Here is a 12,742-nt window from a genome sequence, read left to right as displayed (position 1 = left end):
AGAAGAGATGAAAGATCTTTTTTTTTTTTTTTGGGGGGGGTGAAAAATAAAGTTTGCATGTGCGTCCGCGTCCCCCCCCCAGTGCGCCGCCCGGCCCCTTGCCGAAGAAATACTCACCTAGCTCCCGCGATGTCTCCTCTGTCCTCTCCGCGCTGGCAGCTTCTCCTGAGTGAGCGGTCACGTGGTACCGCTCATTACAGTCAGGGAATATTCACTGACTAATGAGCGGTCCCACGTGACCGCTCACACAGGAGAAGCTGCCAGCGCTGAGAGGACAGAGGAGACATCGCGGGAGCTAGGTGAGTATTTCTTCGGCAAGGGGCCGGGCGGCGCACTGGGGGGGGAGGCGGGGGGCACATGCAAACTTTATTTTTCACAAAAAAAAAACTAAACTTGATCTTTCATCTCTTCTCTCCGGCGGGAGAGAAGAGATGAATTCCACCTTCAGCACCACACGCGGGGGGGGACAGCGCTTACTGTAGCGCTGTCTCTCCTGTGGGCGGTACGTGCACACGGAGGAGAGTGCACACTGTTCTCCGTGTGCACGTGTGCTGTACGTATTGTGGTCCGTGCTGCCGGTAGAAAACGGACATGTCTACGTGTTTTCAGCACGGACATATGGTCCGTGTGAAAACACGCACATGTGCATAGACCCATTCATTTGAATGGGTCTACGTGTGTCAGTGTCTCCGGTACGTGAGAAAACTGTCACTACACGTACCAGAGACACTGACGTGTGAAAGAGGCCAAAGGAGGTTTTCTGCTTTTAGAAAACTCATGTCCCCAGGTGCAGTCTGCAGCCAATCAATGGGCCCAGTGTCTGTCAGCAGATTGTGCCATCTACAAGGGCAAGGTCACTGAGCTTAGTAATTGGCTGTAGCACTGTCAAAATGGCGTCAGCGCTTCAAAAAATAGCAGAGACTCAGTGGTGGACATGGGGAAAGTGAATGAAGCACAGTTTGTTTGTTTTTGTTTTTTTAAACAAATTGCTCTTCTGACATGGCAAGATCATTGTAAAAACTTGCTTTACTCCATTACAATATGCACCAATTTTTACTACTTTGTTAAAGCGCAAAAATGTTTAATAAAAACACAAATTAAGAAAGGAAGCTAAAGAAACAAAACAAAACAAATTGCACCAGGGGTTCTGAAACCATAAAATCCCTTTATATTTTCATATACTGTGCATTACAGTTAGATGTTAGTGAAACAATAATGGCATTTAGTCCTTCTAGTTTCAATGTTTATAATTAATAATATCAAAGAGAACCTGTCAAAAAATGTTATTTATCTGCAGCCAAAGTGCTGATCTACTGAGAGATACTGTTTTTCAAGGCGTTGCCGGGCCTCTCTCTATATGGCCGGCGTCACACTGGCGAGTTTTACGGACGTAAGAGCGCAGAAACTACGTCCGTAAAACTCGCATTACATACGGCACAATTATTCTCAATGGGGCTGCTCCTATTAGCCGTATATTACGGTTCAGTATTATACGGCTTTCTACGGCCGTACAAAATCGCAGCATGCTGCGTTTGTCAGCGTATTGCGCAAATAATACGCCAATGAAAGTCTATGGGGGCGAGAAAAATACGGATTCCACACGGACCTGCAGTGTGACTTACGAGAAATACGCAGCGGTGTTAGTGAAAAGTCGGTAATTCAATTGCCGGCTTTTTCCTTCTCCTTCACAAACCCGACATGATATGAGACATGGTTTACATACAGTAAACCATCTCATATCCCCATTTTTTTTGCATATTCCACACTACTAATGTTAGTAGTGTGTATGTGCAAAATTTGTGCACTGTAGCTTGTAAAATAAAGGGTTAAATGGCGGAAAAAATTGGCGTGGGCTCCCGCGCAATTTTCTCCGCCAGAATGGTAAAGCCAGTGACTGAGGGCAGATATTAATAGCCAGGAGAGGGTCCATGGTTATTGGCCCCCCCGTGGCTAAAAACATCTGCCCCCAGCCACCCCAGAAAAGGCACATCTGGAAGATGCGCCTATTCTGGCACTTGGCCACTCTCTTCCCACTCCCTGTAGCGGTGGGATATGGGGTAATGAAGGGTTAATGCCACCTTGCTATTGGAAGGTGACATTAAGCCAGATTAATAATGGAGAGGCGTCAATTATGTCACCTATCCATTATTAATCCAATTGTTGGAAAGGGTTAAAAACACACACACACACATGATTAAAAAGTAGTTTAATGAAATAAACACAGCGGTTGTTGTAATAATTTATTGTTCTCGCAATCCATCAGGAACACCCTCGCTTGGAAAAATAATAAACGCACAAGATACATACCCTCAGCTGACCCGTCACGTCCCACGAAGTAATCCATCTGAAGGGGTTAACTAATATTACAGGCAGGAGCCCTGCAAATGCAGCTGTGCTCTGTGCCTGTAATCCCCGGCGAATGAATGAAATGTAGGTCATTGACCTACATTTCCTTCAGTCGCGGTGATGCGCCCCCTGGTGGATGTCCTCATATGACCTGGAGCGTGGGAAAAAGTTCCCAGGCTGCAGTTCATGAGAACATCCACCAGAGGGCGCCTCACCGCGACTCAATGTAAGTACAGATCCTGCTTTCCTTTCAGCACCCGGGGATTACAGGCACCAGCGAGTGGTTTATCGCAGCTCGTGCCTGTAATATTAATTAACCCCTTCAGATGGATTACTTCGTGGGACGAGACGGTTCACCAGAAGGTATGTATCTTGTGCGTTTATTATTTGGCCAAGCGAGGGTTTGCAAATGGATTGCGAGAACAATAAATTATTACAACAACCGCTGTGTTTATTTCATTAAACTACTTTTTAATCATGTGTGTGTGTGTTTTTTAACCCTTACCAACAATTGGATTAATAATGGATAGGTGTCATAATTGACGCCTCTCCATTATTAATCTGGCTTAATGTCACCTTCCAATAGCAAGGTGGCATTAACCCTTCATTACCCCATATCCCACCGCTACAGGGAGTGGGAAGAGAGTGGCCAAGTGCCAGAATAGGCGCATCTTCCAGATGTGCCTTTTCTGGGGTGGCTGGGGGCAGATGTTTTTAGCCACGGGGGGGCCAATAACCATGGACCCTCTCCTGGCTATTAATATCTGCCCTCAGTCACTGGCTTTACCATTCTGGCGGAGAAAATTGCGCGGGAGCCCACGCCAATTTTTTCCGCCATTTAACCCTTTATTTCAGCAGCTACAGCGCTGAAATTTTGCACATACACACTACTAACATTAGTAGTGTGGAATATGCAAAAAAAAAGGGGATATGAGATGGTTTACTGTGTGTAAACCATGTCTCATATCATGTCGGGTTTGCGCAGGAGAAATGAAAAGCCGGCAATTGAATTACCGGCTGTTCACAGATATCGCGCTGAATGAAATCTAAATACAGAATATATATATATGTGTCTCAATGACATATATATATATATATATATATATATATATATATATATATATATACTGTATATATGTTTTCCCTAACATTTGAGCACATAAATCCATTAGATGTCGGTTTTGCAAGCCTGCGCGAAAATCTCGCAGTACGGATGCCATACGGATTACATACGGAGGATGCCATGCGCAAAATACGCTGACACACCCTGCCTACGGATCACTATTTTGGGAACATTTCACCGTATTTCGGCCGTATTACGGCCGTAAAATACGGACCGTATTGTCTTACGCCGAGTGTGACGCCGGCCTATTACTGTACATGGCTGAATTGTTATAGTGTGCGAAGCTCACAGTCACGATTCCCGTGTATGCCCCATAGGACTGAGTGGTCATGTAAGCACATATATATAACACCCCAGGAAGACGGTTGTTACAGTGGTATTGCCTTCCTCACGGGGAGGGTGATGCCATGTCTGGAAGCGACAAGGATCCCTTTAGCAGGTAATTTGTACATACAACATGTTCTGACTCCAGGCCAGAAGGGGGAGCTTTGATCCAGTTTGTGGATGGCTTCCCTATATATTCTGGCTGAAGGAGGAGTTCGGTAGTCAGTTGAGAGGAGAGCTGGAGCCGTACAGACACGTTGTTCTGCAGCTCCTGACAGGGCAGTCTGTGAGAGACTGTGAGTGAAGCAGAGGCAAAGGAGAGGAAAGATACTGGGAGTGGAGCTGCGAGAGGGCTCACTCCAGGATCAACGCAGAATACCGAAGGCCGGAATTCCGAGGTTGTGGGGGTAACTGTATGCCCCATAGCAGCAACCGGCGGGAAGGAGATACAAAGTTGCCTGTCCACAACTACACCCAAAGGCACAGCACCATCACCTGTGATCCGTACCCTGGACTGTGGCTGCATACTACCAGTAAAAGGTAAAGAGACTGCAACCTAGTGTCCTCCAATTCTTTCAGCACTACACTGTCTGTCCCCGGGAGCCCAGGGGACTAAGCTTCACCTGTGGGAAGCCATACCATCTCTACTGCAATAACATCATCTCCAGTGAACCCCTTTAAGCATAGTTGGTCATCCCTGACCGAATACCACAGGCGGCATCACAAACATTCTTTATTCACAACAACCCCCTAAAAGACCTTCTCTTAACTTAAACTTCAATGCCCAGGGCCACAGACCGGGTTGCTGCCACCGTGACTACCCTTTAACGACCACCGGACCCGGCCCAAGTACCGTACCCCAGGGTCCTAGCGGGCGGCTCCAACTATAGATTGCGACTTAGTGCTTAAGATAATCAGAACCTCTTAAAAAAAACAAAAAGTGTGTGTCAATATTTTCTGCAACCTGAGATTTTTTTCTTTTTCCATCTATGGAGTTATGTGATGATTTTTTGTGTACATATGACGTTTCTCACTGATAATGCAGCCAAAATCCACTTATTTGGAGCTCCATAATCCCAACCTGATATAGGATGTACATGGCTGTCCTTGGGACAGAGAGCAATTATTGTTACAGCACACTGCTGTCATATTTTTATAGCCCTGTCCATCTGCCTATCCTCTACACAGTCCAGTCTAATGTTATTTCTAGTGTTGGGTCACAGTTATATCTTCAGTATTTACATCTGTATTTTTCACCCACTCCTGATTTTGGCTTACAAATACAGAAGTGGTGAAGTGTTTCTATTATACTTTTCCTCTTAGGCTGGTTTCACACTTGCGTTTTGATCTGCAGCGTTTTTTTTAAAAAACGCAGGTGGTGAAAAAACGCATGTAAACGCGGCAAAATGCCGCGGTTTTTAGACGCATGCGTTTTTGCATGCAGAAAAAAACGCGGCGTTTTGCCGCGTTTACATGCGTTTTTTCCTGCGTTTGCGTTTTTTAAACGCATGCTGAGAAGTGTGTGACAGCTGCCAATCATCAAAATCAACTAGAAAACCCACTACAAACAGAAATAGCTAGGGTTAGGGTTAGGGTTAGGATCCCTAGGGTTACTAGGGATCCTAACCTTAGGGATCCTAACCCTAAGGGTATGTGTCCACGTTCAGGATTGCATCAGGGTTTGGTCAGGATTTTTGATCAGTATTTGTAAGCCAAAACCAGGAGTGGAACAATTAGAGGAAAAGTATAATAGAAACATATGCACCACTTCTGCATTTATCACCCACTCCTGGTTTTGGCTTACAAATACTGATGAAAAATCCTGACCAAATCCTGATGCAATCCTGAACGTGGACACATACCCTAAGGGTTAGGATCCTAACCCTAACCCTTAGGATCCCTAGGGTTAGGGTTATGGTTAGGATCCCTAGTAACCCTAGGGATCCTAACCCTAACCCTAACCCTAGGGATCCTAACCCTAACTCTAACCCTAACCCTAGGGATCCTAACCCTAACCCTAACTCTAACCCTAACCCTAACCCTAACCCTAGGGACCCTAACCCTAACCCTAAGGGTTAGGATCCTAACCCTAACCCTAAGGGTTAGGATCCTAACCCTAACCCTAAGGGTTAGGGTTAGGATCCCTAGGGTTAGGGTTAGGATCCCTAGGGTTACTAGGGATCCTAACCTTAGGGTTAGGTTTAGGGTTAGGATCCCTAGTAACCCTAGGGTTAGGGTTAGGGTTTTCTTGTTTTTTCTTGTGTTTAGGGTTAGGGTTAGGGTTTTCTTGTTTTTTCTTGTGTTTTCTTGTGTTTTTCTATAAAAACGCATGCGTTTTTAACGCAAGCAAACGCATGTGCTTAAAAACGCATGCGTTTCCAAAGACAGCAATACATTTTTTGCCGCGAATAAACGCATGCGTTTTTTTGCGGCAAAAAACGCTGCTAGAAATTACTACATGTTGCATTTCTGCAACTGAACGCACGCGTCAAAAAACACATGCGTTGCTGAAAACGCGTCAAAGCGCATGCTAAAAAACGCATGCATTTTTAATGTTAAGTATAGGAAAAAAACGCATGCGTTTTTTAGCGCTAAAACGCTGCAGATCAAAACGCAAGTGTGAAACCAGCCTTATTGTACCATTCCTGGTTTTGGCTTACAAATACTGATGCAAAAACTGATCAAATACTGAACATGTCATGTGACCTTAAAAGGGGTATTTCCATCTCGAAGATCCTATCCCGATATGTAGTAGGTGTAATAATAATATTAGCAAATATTCCCAATTAGAAATGTTCTCCTGATAAGCTGCTGCATACGAGTTATGTGACATAAGTTAGGTATCCAAGGTTACGACTAGAGATGAGCGAATTTGCTTGGGTTCCCTCTTATTCGGCAAGCTGTAGCTCTTGCAGATATGCTGCAGAGGGAACCCGGCTTCCTGGATCGCGCTGGTAGCTCAGCTGATCGGCGCTGTAGCTGCATGTGTCGCGGCAGTGTGACAGTGACAACACATGCATGGAGAACCCAACAAACAGGCTCTCCATGCATGTGTCATGACTGTGACACAGCCACGATAGATGCAGCTGCAGAGCCGAACAGATGATCAGCTTCCCTCTGCTCTCCAAGAGCTATAGCTTGCCGAATAAGAGGGAACCCGAGCAAATTTGCTCATCTCTAGTTAAGACCATTCATATAGTGACAGCTAGTTACTTGCTGTTGGTCGTAACCATGGATACCTAAGCTGCTGCATATGGGGTAAGCAACGTAAGTTAGGTATCCATGGTTATCACCACTCATAGTGACAGCGGGTTACTTGCTAGTTGTCGTAACCATGGATACCTAAGTTTCTGCAATGGCCTACACTTGAAGTAAGCGACATAGGTTATCAGGAATTCCACTGAAGTGGAGTCTCATTACAAACACTTATAATAGCTCTCCTCTCCAATTAAAGTGAGCTTTATTGGCAGGACCATATACAAATTAACATTGCAAAGGCAAGTGTAGCACTGCCAACTATGCTGTACTGACCCTCCCTCTCACTGAATGTTAGAAATGAGAGCTGAAAGCTTTCAGTTAGTCACACTCCTTTCTACTGTGCTCTGGCACAAGTTATGGCACACTTTGCAGTGAGGAGAGCAGACTGTGTTGTCATATCTTACTGAGAGCATATTCTAAGTTACACTGAGAATGTGTTCTTTCCCCTTGTATGTGCCTGCCTGTTTGTGGTTGGCATCAAACTACAGTAAGGGAGAAGACTGTTTGTCAATACGTGTCTAAGGCCCCCTTCACACGTCCACTTTTCATGATCCTATGTGGTCCGTTTTTAAGGACCGCAAATATGGACAGACGCACACCCATTGTATATAATGGTGGTGCGCACATGTAAGGTTTTTCATACAGACCGTGTGTCCATGTGAAAAACCCGCAGACATGTCTGTATTTAAGAGGTATGCCAGCTCACCATGAAAAGTCCAGTGGGTGCCGCACACATGCACACTGATGACATCCATGGGTCCTCAGTGTGACATGTACCGGCAACTGGGAAAAGCTGGACAGATGGTGCTGTTCCCAGGTGCCGGGTGCTGAAGGCAACTCACTCGTGAAAATGGGAAACACACTATAAACTACAACTGTCCCTGCTGATTCCTGTACAGACTAGAGATCCTGACCCTGCAGTCTTTAGTGGTTCTTATGTGAGCAGAGTTAGCACTAACCACAGACTAGACAATGGCAACTCAGACCTATGCTGCCTGAAAGGCAGTTGAGCACTTCTCGTTTCTCCTAAAGAATGGGAGGGCAAAGCAGAGTGCAAATTACCTACAAAAGGGAAAGTATACTGAAACAGAAAGAGATCCCAGAGTGGGTAAAAACAAACCATGCAATACAAAATAAAGGATTAAGAATGTATTGTTAGAGAATATGCCACTTACTTCCTAAAAAGAAACAGAAGTTAGGTGCAGGGTAAATAACATAAACAGCAGAAAGAAAAACCACAGCTGGTCTTTCACTGGCTGGCTTAATTACAGCAATAAGGCTGGACATCCAAATGAGACTATCACCAGAAGGAAATACCATCAGGGGAAGATATATAAAGATGCACCCGAATGGTGATAGGGCACACAAATGAGTAAATGTTAACATCTGTTAGTCTTTAAAGACTGAAGCAGGGATATCAGAAACTAAACACCCAGAGAAAGGGTGTCTCTGTTGTGGTTTGGCAGACAGAGAAGCTGATTGCAAAGCACACACGCTTGACAGAATCACTGATGGATAAATCTGGCCTATGAAACTCCAAATCTTATATTATTAATAGTGTTGAGCATTCCGATACTGCAAGTATCGGGTATCGGCCGATACTTGCTGTATCGGAATTTCCGATACCGAGATCCGATATTTTTGTGATATCGGGTATCGGGTATCGCAACAACATTAATGTAATAATGTGTAAAAAAGAGAATTAAAATAAAAAATATCGCTATACTCACCTGTCCGACGCAGCCGGGACCTCAGCGAGGGAACCGGCAGCGTTCTTTGTTTAAATTTCGCGCTTTTACTTGGTTACGTGAAGTCCCGGCTTGTGATTGGTCAGGGCGGCCATGTTGCCGGGACGCGGACCAATCACAGCAAGCCGTGACGAAATTACGTCACGGCTTGCTGTGATTGGTCCGCGTCCCGGCAACATGGCCGCCATTAACCAATCACAAGCCGTGACGTCACGGGAGGCTGGACATGCGCGTATTTTGAAAAGCGCGCGTGTCCAGCCTCCAGTGACGTCCCGGCAACATGGCCGCCATTAATCAATCACAAGCCAGGACGTCACGGGAGGCTGGACATGCGCGTATTTTGAAAAGCGCGCGTGTCCAGCCTCCAGTGACGTCCCGGCAACATGGCCGCCATTAACCAATCACAAGCCGGGACGTCACGGGAGGCTGGACATGCGCGTATTTTGAAAAGCGCGCGTGTCCAGCCTCCAGTGACGTCCCGGCAACATGGCCGCCATTAACCAATCACAAGCCGGGACGTCACGGGAGGCTGGACATGCGCGTATTTTGAAAAGCGCGCGTGTCCAGCCTCCTGTGACGTCACGGCTTGTGATTGGTTAATGGCGGCCATGTTGCCGGGACGCGGACCAATCACAGCAAGCCGTGACGTAATTTCGTCACGGCTTGCTGTGATTGGTCCGTGTCCCGGCAACATGGCGCCGTGACCAATCATAAGCCGGGACGTCACTGGAGGCTGGACACGCGCGCTTTTCAAAATACGCGCATGTCCAGCCTCCCGTGACGTCACGGCTTGTGATTGGTTAATGGCGGCCATGTTGCTGGGACTCGGACCAATCACAGCAAGCCGTGACGTAATTTCGTCACGGCTTGCTGTGATTGGTCCGCGTCCCGGCAACATGGCCGCCCTGACCAATCACAAGCCGGGACCTCACGTAACCAAGTAAAAGCGCGAATTTTAAACAAACAACGCTGCCGGTTCCCTCGCTGAGGTCCCGGCTGCGTCGGACAGGTGAGTATAGCGATATTTTTTATTTTAATTCTTTCTTTTACACATTAATATGGTTCCCAGGGCCTGAAGGAGAGTTTCCTCTCCTTCAGACCCTGGGAACCATCAGGAATACCGTCCGATACCTGAGTCCCATTGACTTGTATTGGTATCGGGTATCGGTATCGGATTGGATCCGATACTTTGCCGGTATCGGCCGATACTTTCCGATACCGATACTTTCAAGTATCGGACGGTATCGCTCAACACTAATTATTAATAATAATTATAATTATACACCTAGGGGCATTTCCAGTCATTCCACATGAGTAGTTAAAGTGAGAGGACATGTCCCTCAAATAGTTCTAAAATCTGGTGTATGCATCCTGCCTGGCTAGATTGTCTGGTAGTTCACGTCAAGTATGTTGATTTCTGGGCTCACAAAACTGATCACCCAAATCTGTTTGTCACATGGAATGCATATAAAGCAACAATTAGAGGGGTGTTTACTTCTGGTATTGATGTGCAGAGACATGTCCTTAAAGATAGCGAGTTATCCCTGAATACTGAGGTCCAAAGGGCAGAGCAGGCATACATTGCTGATTCCCAGCCCTCATGTAAGCGTTACTGGGCCCAAACTCAGGTAATTACTTATTCTAGCCAAAAAGCAGAGTAGAAAGAAACTGCTGGCTAAGGAGTCTGTCATTTTTGAGATTTGGGATAAAAATGTGAAGTTATTGTTATTGGCTTATTTGGCTTCTGCTGTGTGGTTTCCAGTATCCATTCAGTGTATTAGGAATTTAATTGGTAAATGGCACACTGACTAACATGGTGTTAATGGGATTTTGGGGGATTTTTATCAAGATTTGTGCACTTCTAAATGTGATCATCTCTCCCAGGTGGTGGGCTCTTTTCTATCCAGTCTTCCCCTTTGCTGCTTGTGCCATTAGCAATTAGAGGCACTAGATGCCCCGATTAGTGAAGAGGAAATAGAAGATGCTATTAAAGCTCTACCGTCTGGGAAAACTCCTGGATCTGATTGTTTGGTAAGGGATTGGTACAAGACTAATTGTGATTTGGTTAAACAGCATTTGTTTAAGCTCTTTGAGACAATTTTTTAAAGTAAGGGAAGCTTCCTGACAATGACGGAGGCACTGGTAATGGTCTTGCTGCAGCCAGGAAAGGACAACATGTCTCCAAATTTGTAATGCCCCATTTAATTACTGAACACATATTAAAATTCTAGCTAAAATTCTGGCTTTAACCCCTTCATGACCTTTGCCATATAGATACATCAATGGTCATGTCCCTCCCTCCCTCCCATGACTAATAAACTTTCATGTGCTGGGAAAGATGCGGACTCAACACAGTTGTGCCTCCCTTCATAAACCCTATCTCTGTGGGTGTACCCTGAGATACTCTCGCACATCTTGTACAGTTTCATTCTGTACTTTGCCCACTTACTGGTCAGGTATTGTCGGAATTTTAGCCTCCCATTGAAATTAACTAGAGAGTCATCTATACAGAAGTCCCTTTGGGGGATGTATGCCTCAGCAAATTTTCTGCTGCAGTGTTCAACTACTGGCTGAATTTTGTATAGACGCTCAAAGTTCAGATTGTCTTGGGAAGGACACTTCACATTATCATTATGATTAGTGTTGAGCATTCCGATACTGCAAATATCGGGTATCGGCCGATATTCGCGGTATCGGAATTCCGATACTGAGTTCCGATACTTTCTCAATATCGGATACCGGAATTGGAAGTTCCCATAATTCAATGAGCCAGTTTGATTTAATTCGGTCGGAAACGATGGTCATGATGCACAAAAAAAACGTTACATGCAAACGTTTTTTGGTGGCGACGGACCGACGCAACACGACACAACCGTCGCACGACGGTTGCGACGTGTGTCAATGCATCGCACTGCGTCGCTAATGCAAGTCTATGGAGAAAAAACGCATCCTGCAAGCACTTTTGCAGGATGCGTTTTTTCTACAAAATGATGCATAGTGACGTGCAGTGCACGACGCTAGTGTGAAAGTAGCCTTACCCAGGCTAATTTAGCAACCGCTGTGTGAGAACCTTGTTTTTGCCTTGCAGCGCTGTTCACGGCTGTCTACAAGGTCTGTGTGTGAGTGCAGCTCACTCTGTAGTCTGTTCTGCAGCAACAGCTGGTTGTAGTCAGCTCAGACTGCGTCACTGCCTCATACTGTTCCATTGTCCTTTTTTCAATTAGTGCAGCCTGCTGCACATTTTTCTGCTTTATCCTATTAGTGGGTTTCCATCCGTATCCTGCTAGATTGTGGAAAAACACTATATAGGATTACATAGAGGAGCTTTTTTTGGCCTTGCAGTGCTGTTCACGGTTGTCTGCAAGGTCTGTGTGTGAGTGCAGCTCATGCTGTAGCCTGTTCTGCAGCTACAGCTGGTTGTAGTCAGCTCAGCGTGTGTCACGGCCTCATACTGTTCCATTGTCCTTTTTTTCAAATAGTGCTGCCTGCTGCACATTTTTTCAGATTTATCCTATTAGTGGGTTTCCATCCGTATCCTGCTAAATTGTGGAAAAACACTATATAGGAGTACATAGAGGAGCTTTTTTTTGGCCTTGCAGCGCCGTTCACGGCTGTCTGCAAGGTCTCTGTGTGAGTTCAGCTCATGCTGTAGTCTGTTCTGCAAAAAAAACAAAAAGTTAATAAAGTTCACCAAACACTCCACTTTACAGTTGTGTAGGCCACATTAGTTCATATTAAAGTCTAGTCCACACTTTATAAAATTAGTGTTTCTTATACCTGTTAGCAGCTGTTCAGGAATAAGCACAATAAGCCCTTAGTACTTTTCTGCCCATCTTTATCAGTCTACCGAGATGAAGAAGGCAGGGAGTAAGGCACGTGGTCGTGGGCGTGGAGTTTCTGCAAGGAGAGGACATGGGGATTCTGTGCCTGCTGCGGGCACCAG

At 45.6% G+C, this 12,742-nt stretch overlaps 1 protein-coding gene across 2 annotated transcripts in view; it reads right to left on the bottom strand.

Annotated features, from left to right (window-relative positions):
• LOC143762310 (uncharacterized) overlaps positions 1-12,742 on the bottom strand; it is a 167,526-nt gene that overhangs the window by 28,214 nt on the left and 126,570 nt on the right. The gene's annotated exons all lie outside the window — the stretch shown is intronic.

The sequence above is a fragment of the Ranitomeya variabilis genome, chromosome 1 (genome assembly GCF_051348905.1).
Source record: "Ranitomeya variabilis isolate aRanVar5 chromosome 1, aRanVar5.hap1, whole genome shotgun sequence".
Taxonomy (NCBI): Eukaryota; Metazoa; Chordata; class Amphibia; order Anura; family Dendrobatidae; genus Ranitomeya; species Ranitomeya variabilis.
The sequence above is the reverse complement of the archived record's forward strand: the minus strand, read 5'-3'. Positions and strand labels throughout refer to the sequence as shown.